Below are 8,198 nucleotides of genomic sequence, written 5' to 3' on the forward strand. Positions count from 1 at the left end.
ATTTGTTACTTCTCAATGAAGTTTCTGATTCATACTTGACGCTGTGAATAGATTATTACTTGAGCATAAGAAATCATATGACAATATCCATATATGTTGCTGCTAGAAGAATTATCATGATGCCCTCATGTCCGTATTTTATTTTATCGACACCTCTATCTCTAAACATGTGGACATATTTATCGTTATCGGCTTCCGCTTGAGGACAAGCGAGGTCTAAGCTTGGGGGAGTAGATACGTCCATTTTGCATCATGCTTTTACATCGATATTTATTGCATTATGGGCTGTTATTACACGTTATGCCACAATACTTATGCCTATTCTCTCTTATTTTACAAGGTTTACATGATGAGGGAGAATGCCGGCAGCTGGAATTCTGGGTTGGAAAAGGAGCAAATATTAGAGACCTATTCTGCACAACTCCAAAAGTCCTGAAACTCCACGGAAGTCATTTCTAGAAATAATAAAAATACTGAGCGAAGAAAATACCAGAGGGGGCTCACACCCTGGCCACGAGGGTGGGGGGCGCGCCCCCTACCTCGTGGCCCCCCTGGCAGGCCTCCGGTGCCCATCTTCTGCTATATGAAGTCTTTCGTCCGAGAAAAATCAGAAGCAAGCTTTCGTGAAGAAACTCCGCCGCCACGAGGAGGAACCTTGGCGGAACCAATCTAGGGCTCCGACGGAGCTGTTCTGCCGGGGAAACTTCCCTCCAGGAGGGGGAAATCATCGCCATCGTCATCACCAACAATCCTCTCATCGGGAGGAGGTCAATCTTCATCAACATCTTCACCAGCACCATCTCCTCTCAAACCCTAGTTCATCTCTTGTATCCAATCTTTGTCCCAAAGCCTCAGATTGGTACCTGTGGGTTGCTAGTTGTGTTGATTACTCCTTGTAGTTGATGCTAGTTGGTTTATTTGGTGGAAGATCATATGTTCGGATCCTATATGCATATTAATACCCCTCTGATTATGAACATGAATATGATTTGTGAGTAGTTATGTTTGTTCCTGAGGACATGGGAGAAGTCTTGCTATAAGTAGTCATGTGAATTTGGTATTCGTTCGATATTTTGATGAGATGTATGTTGTCTTTCCTATTGTGGTGTTATGTGAACGTCAACTACATGACACTTCACCATTGTTTGGGCCTAGAGGAAGGCATTGGGAAGTAATAAGTAGATGATGGGTTGCTAGAGTGACAGAAGCTTAAACCCTAGTTTATGCGTTGCTTCGTAAGGGGCTGATTTGGATCCATATGTTTCATGCTATGGTTAGGTTTACCTTAATACTTCTTTTGTAGTTGCGGATGCTTGCAATAGGAGTTAATAATAAGTGGGATGCTTGTCCAAGTAAGGATAGCACCCAAGCACCGGTCCACCCACATATCAAATTATCAAAGTACCGAATGCGAATCATATGAACGTGATGAAAACTAGCTTGACGATAATTCCCATGTGTCCTCGGGAGCGCTTTTCTCTATATAAGAGTTTGTCCAGGCTTGTCCTTTGCTACAAAAAGGATTGGGCCATCTTGCTGCACTTTATTTACACTTGTTACTTGTTACCCGTTACAAATTACCTTATCACAAAACTATCTATTACCGATAATTTCAGTGCTTGCAGAGAATATCTTGCTGAAAACCGCTTATCATTTCCGTCTGCTCCTCGTTGGGTTTGATAATCCCCAAGTGCAGGGAATCATCATAGAAATTCCCAAAGGTGGAAGTGATAAGTATGGAGTGTCGAACCCACAAGGAGCTAAAGGTAAGATCAATATTCTCTCAAGCCCTATCTGCCAGTGATACGACTCTACGTACACCGAACGTTTGCTTCCAACTAGAAAGGAGAAATAAAACTATGTTGTGGGTATGAAGAGGATAACTTTGTATGATACCGGAGAGCTAAAATATAAAAGTAGGTGCTGTTATCATAAAGTTAGAATATATTACTAAATATTATAAATAGCGAGTGTGGAATAATGGTGGATCGGTGTGCGGAATTGTCCTAGGCAATTGTTAACAAGACCGATAGTCGTCATTGCAATTTCATATGAGGGAGAGGCATAAGCTAACATACTTTCTCTACTTGGATCATATGCACTTATGATTGGAACTCTAGCAAGTCCGCAACTACTAAAGATCATTAAGGTAAAACCCAACCATAGTATTAAAGCATCAAGTCCTCTTTATTCCCATACGCAACAATCCCTCTTACTCGGGTTTGTGTTTCAGTCACTCACCAACCCACTATAAGCGAATCATGAACGTATTGCAACACCCTACAGCGGGAATCCCTCACGCTTGCGCGACACGGAGGGCACAATAGGACAGCACCAAAATAAAACATACAACTCGTACCAATCTAGATCATCAAGCAACCCAAAGACAAAGGATATCTACTCAAAACATCATAGGATGGCAACACATCATTGGATCATAATATGTGGCATAAAGCACCATGTTCAAGTAGGGATTATAGCGGGGTGCGGGAGAGTGGACCGCGTAAAATAGATGAGGATGGTGATGTTGATGAAGACGATCACCGTGGCGATGATTCCCCTCTCAATGGCACTCCGGTGCCACCAAGAGAGAGGAGGAGAGGTTCTCCCCCTTATGCTTCCTCCTCCGTGGCCTCCCCCCTAGACGGGGAAAGGTTCTCCCTCTGGTCCTTGGCCTTCATGGCGATGATGGCCTCTCCGGGACACTCCTCCATGGCCACCGGTGATGATGGCCCCCTCCGGCAGGGTGCCAGAGAGGGCCTAGATTGATTTCTCGTGGCTACAGAGGCTTGCGGCGGCGGAACTTCCGATCTAGGTTTCTTTCCGGAAGTTTAGGTATATATGAGAGGTGTTGGCGTTGATTTCACGTCAGGGGGTTTCCGGGCTGTCCATGAGGCAGGGGGCGCGCCCCCCACCCTCGTGGGCAGCCCGGGACTCTTCTGGCCTACTTCCGGTACTCAGTGGGCTTCTTCTGGTCCAAAAATGATCTCCGTCAAGTTGCACGTCAATTGGACTCCGTTTGGTTTTCCTTTTCTACGATACTCTAAAACAAGGAGAAAACAGAAACTGGCACTGGGCTCTAGGTTAATAGGTTAGTTCCAAAAATCATATAAAAGTGTATAATAAAGCCCATTAAACATCCAAGATAGGTAATATAACAGCATGAATACTTCATAAATTATAGATACGTTGGAGACGTATCAGGGTTCGACACTCTTACTTATCGAAAGGACTACGATAGATCCCCTATACTTGTGGGTCATCAGTGACGCCGTCAAGGCACTCCTTGCCGTAAGGGGAATGTCGTCGTCGTCAACCTCCACCGCTGCCTCCTCGGGCAGAATCCGACAGGGTGAGCTCCCAATTACGCCCTGCAAATAGTTATAATTGTTTAGCTATAAATCCGGGACAAGGTCAAACCATTCCCCAAAATTTTGACAGGAGCATTGATTTGGTAGAAGCTGATTTCATAGTTATAGATAGAGTCGCACTGTGATTTACGTTGATAGAAACTAACTAGCCTAACTTCTTGCCATCACGACCACAATAACCATGGAGATGGCGCCTGGATTCCTTGATGTGGTTGGGGTTGGCAAGGAACGCGGTGATGGAGGCCCCGATGGCCCAGAATTTGGCCTCATCATGCCTGTCCCAAGAGATCCCTGCCTCGGCATGGACGGCGGGGACATGCATGAGTGTAGGTGCAGGGGCATGCATGGGGTGAACTAGCCATCCACAATAGCACATGTTTCAATTTCTTTTCCCGTCTGCACACTCCGTATTTCTTGTACAAAAAAACCAAGAATGATCTCCTTGTGCCATACAGTTCTTCATTAAGCGAACCAAAACCACTTTCTAAAAATTCTGCTCGGCAAACCGTAGGAATACACCTGATTGTTGACATTCCGCGAACAATACCATGAATGTTTGCAGCAATTAAACCCTATCATATATATCACCTCCACTAGTGATCGGTGGTGTGAAGTTACACAAATGGCAATTGTCCAGGCTGAAAGCAAGAAGGCAGTGCAATAAGTTCAATGTTATTCCTTTGCGAATTGTAATCCCCACTTCCTTATTGTGTCCATTGTCCCATTAACTCTATATCGCTGAAGTGATACCATTCACCCGGATTTTCGTAGATATGGCAAAACACAATCAAATAGTAATCACTCTAACGAAGAAGCAGTTGTAACACAAGTTTACCATCAACCTCTTAATTTAAATGATTTTGTCAGCCTCTTGCAAATCGCATTTTCCCATGGTTTTAGCTCCCAACCGACCAAAATATGATATTACAAGGACAATAGAAAGAGAAAAATAAACTAGAATTACTTTTAATCTTGATTGCATGACCGGGGTGTTTTCAATGACGATGTTATTTATACCAAACTTTAATATTTTACAATTTACTTTTTTTCATAATAGAATATTTATGAGTATATTTTTTATTCAGTACTTATCATATTGAACAACATAGTAATGTTCCTCAATATTAGTTATTCTTATTTTTGTTATATAGTGTATATATCCCTAAAAGAGATCTACATTGTCCTAAGTTTAAATTATATTCCTTAGAAAACTTGTCCTAATGTATACATTGCCTCTTAACAAGTTCTTGAAAGAAGTACCCTAAAATACAAAAAAGTTTAAAGAATTAAAAAATTGTGTGGCTCGTTTAAATAATTTTTGACAATTGCATGAGTGTACTCTCTGTCTCCCTCCTCTATGTCTGTATCTCTCTCTCACTGTGTTTATGCATAATTTAATACCCTTAAATATCTTGGTGTTCATGTATATTTTAATGTGTGCAAATATCTTGGTAGAAATATGTAGATACATCATATATTCTAATAAATATCTTAACAGTGGTCTATAGTGTATGATTAGGTAAGAAACATTATAGTTTTAGATTACAAATTGAACCTTTTTGGCATGCTTGTTTACTGGTTGTTCATGGTTAAATGTGTCCTACAAGTTACAATGGATTCAATAATAATTTGTAACGAGTGCATTATCTGGACTTGGTACTGAAAGTAATATGCTAATAGTAATCACTAATGAACACAATAATAGAGTGGGTTTTACTACTTTTGCATACATAAAATCTGATTATTCACAAAATATGTCTAGTATCAATGCTCCTACCGTGCATGAATTTAAACATGAAAATCTAGTCACCATAGGTTTCAATACAATCTGTACGGCATCGATTAGAGAGAGAGACTACCAATCTAGCTAAACTTGCTGGCATTGACCTTGGTCAGATCGTTTTGTCCATATGTGGTAACTTATAAAGATTAAGATTGTAGTAAAGAAAGAAAGGCATAACTCTAACACCTACACCTAAATCACACAAAGCTTACTTAACATAACTCTTTTTAATGGTGCATGGTATAGTTGATATCCTAGGATCTCCTAACCCGTCAAGAATTCCAGCTTTGAAAGAATAGTTTTCAAGCATAGTAGATATCTCTTTAGTAAGTATCTTTCTTTTTGTTAGTAACAATATCTTTCATATACTTGGAATAAAACAGAAAATGAATAGCTTCAGTCGAAGAGATTTGCGAATAAAGATCACTAAGAACAATAGACTTTTCAAATATTTCATCATCTTTACTTTTGTGAACATCACTAGGAAAAATCATAGTGTTTTGACCCATGGTCCTCTTTCTCTACCATACCTAATAGTTTGTTTAATCTTCCTAGGTTGAATCACAACAGAGATGAGCTGAAACATAGCACCACTATAGAATCATCAATGATTGATAATGCTAGAGCCCTAGGGTATTATACACAAATGCAACCATCATATATGGATATGGTATTATGTATGACAATTATCCACTATACGTCTTCAAATTTATATTTAGAGTTTTTAGATCAAGGACGGTGATCTCTCCACATGTTACATACCCAATGCCCCTTGAGCACTATAGATAGATGACCATTGCTTCACCCCTTATATCAACAAACATTGTCCTTCTATGATCAATATTTGAACACAAAATTCTAGAGGTTTAATTCTAAGTCGTTATCATCTAACATATATAGTGTTTCACACGGTGAAGCTGAATCAACATGTGCATCTTTATTGTATCAAAGATAATTTTGAGTTAAATGATGTAATTATTATTTAATATTTTTACAGTACAAAATTATAGCTCATCAAGTTATGGGAATCTTTCACAAAATGATTAATCAGATTGAGATATTATCTGTAAAGAAGAACATTTGTTGCCCAACGGTTTAAATAGCATACAACTAGAAATATGTGACCCAACTTTGTGCCCAATAAATATAATGTTAATATAAAAATACTTTGATGTTGTAATGAACATGTGTATAAATATAAATATTGTTAGCATATTGCTCGCGTAGTTATATGTTTGTCTTGGAGAAGCAGTGTTATAAACAGATACCTTGAACCGTGCTTGAGCTGAAACCATCAAATGCTGAACAATCTCATAGGGCTCATAACTTTATAAATAGTAATAATAATTCTCCAGCTAGAGCATAAATTAGGTGCGTTTAAGCTTTGATGTACAACAAGCGCCTCAACATTGCTTTTATAGTTGGTGCCGCGTCTGTAGTTTTGCTATGGACGAGGTGATACTAAATTTAGATTGATATGTGTTGCAATGGTATTAAGCTAAAAATATGGCTGCAAATTTCTAAAAATTGATTACATGGGCCACTACAGTAGAGATGCATCTGACCCATGGTGTGGTTTATGGGTTGTAGAAATTTCTTCCATTCACTTTCAAGAGGATGAGTCCTGGACTATCTATTGGGTCGAAATGATAGAGAATTAAGGGCACACCACCCTGAGCTATTTTTAAAAAAATAAGCAGTTCATTGCATAGTAGACCACCCCTAACTAGATTAGTAGCAAACATATTTGAGCTCGAGCTTTGCATCAAGCTTGAGCTCGCATGCTAAGGTCTCGAGTCGAATATAAGCTGAGTCTTTAGTGCATCAAGCTCGAACAATTTGTTGATTTCCAATATTTTTGACAGCCCTATATCTGGACCAACACCTTTGTTAAGAAAATACCCACACCAATTTGTTGCATTAGAGCCCATAACACCTTGGTCAATTTGCAAAAAGTAGTTTTTAGCATGTCTTTCTAAAATTTAGAACCCCATTACTCCGGTTATGATAAGATAATTACAATATCAATATAGTTTAAAAACAATCATAATCATAACTTTTTATTTCACTGCAATGTTAACAATTTCATACATGCATTGGATTATAAAAAATGAAACACATGAGTAATTCTTACCATGTATTGCGCTCAGCTAGGGTTTCCCCTGCCTCTAGCCGGTACCGCTACCGGTCCGCCTCGTCTCTCCAATGGTCGCAGGCACTGTTTAAGAAATCTTCCGATTCAGCGATTTATCGTCCGCTTTATCGTCCGATTTATCGCTACTCATGGGGTGACCGATAAGATTATGCCTTACCTTCACCATTTATCGTTTGGGCTGATTTATCACTCTGACAAGCGACTTATCAGGAATATACCGATAAATTGGGCCTATTCCTAACATTATGTTTGCAAAATGTATGTTTATTTGCGTTTTGTGGACCTTGTTATGCAGTATGTACTATTGTCCTTTTTTATTTGTCATCATACGAGGATTCAAAGGCTAGGAATCATGGTAACACTTCTGTCCAATATTGTTTTGGTGTTGAATATAGCATATTTTAGTGTTGGGAACCTAGGATTTGCAAAAAAATGGCCGATTAATAATCGACTGATAAAATCGATTAATCGGCCAATTTCCGATTAATCTCTAATCCCAGCTGACCGAGACGCTAACAATAAGCGATATCCTCAACATTGGTCGTAGGACCATGGAGGCATGGTGGATCCCGACCCTTGCCAGCGGGAGGGCTCCATTTAGGTCTTTTTTCGAGTTCTGTTAGAGTTTGTGCCATGGTCAAGAAGACGAGGCGGCATCGGCTTCCTGAAGATGGAATAAGGTCCTCCCTGCCTAGCCCCCGCCCTGACAGTGCTTCTAGCATCGTCGAAGGGCCTGTGGAGATGTGTCTCCGATGGATCTCGTGAGATCTGTTCGGCATTTGTCTTCGGTGGATCCGTTTGGATTTGGTCTTCGTTCGTCTACGTCTGTGTGTGTTTGCAGATTAGATCCTTCTGATCTATGCTTCTCTTCATTGGCGGCGGTTGCTGT

Source organism: Aegilops tauschii, chromosome 2, assembly GCF_002575655.3.
Source record: "Aegilops tauschii subsp. strangulata cultivar AL8/78 chromosome 2, Aet v6.0, whole genome shotgun sequence".
Classification (NCBI taxonomy): Eukaryota; Viridiplantae; Streptophyta; class Magnoliopsida; order Poales; family Poaceae; genus Aegilops; species Aegilops tauschii.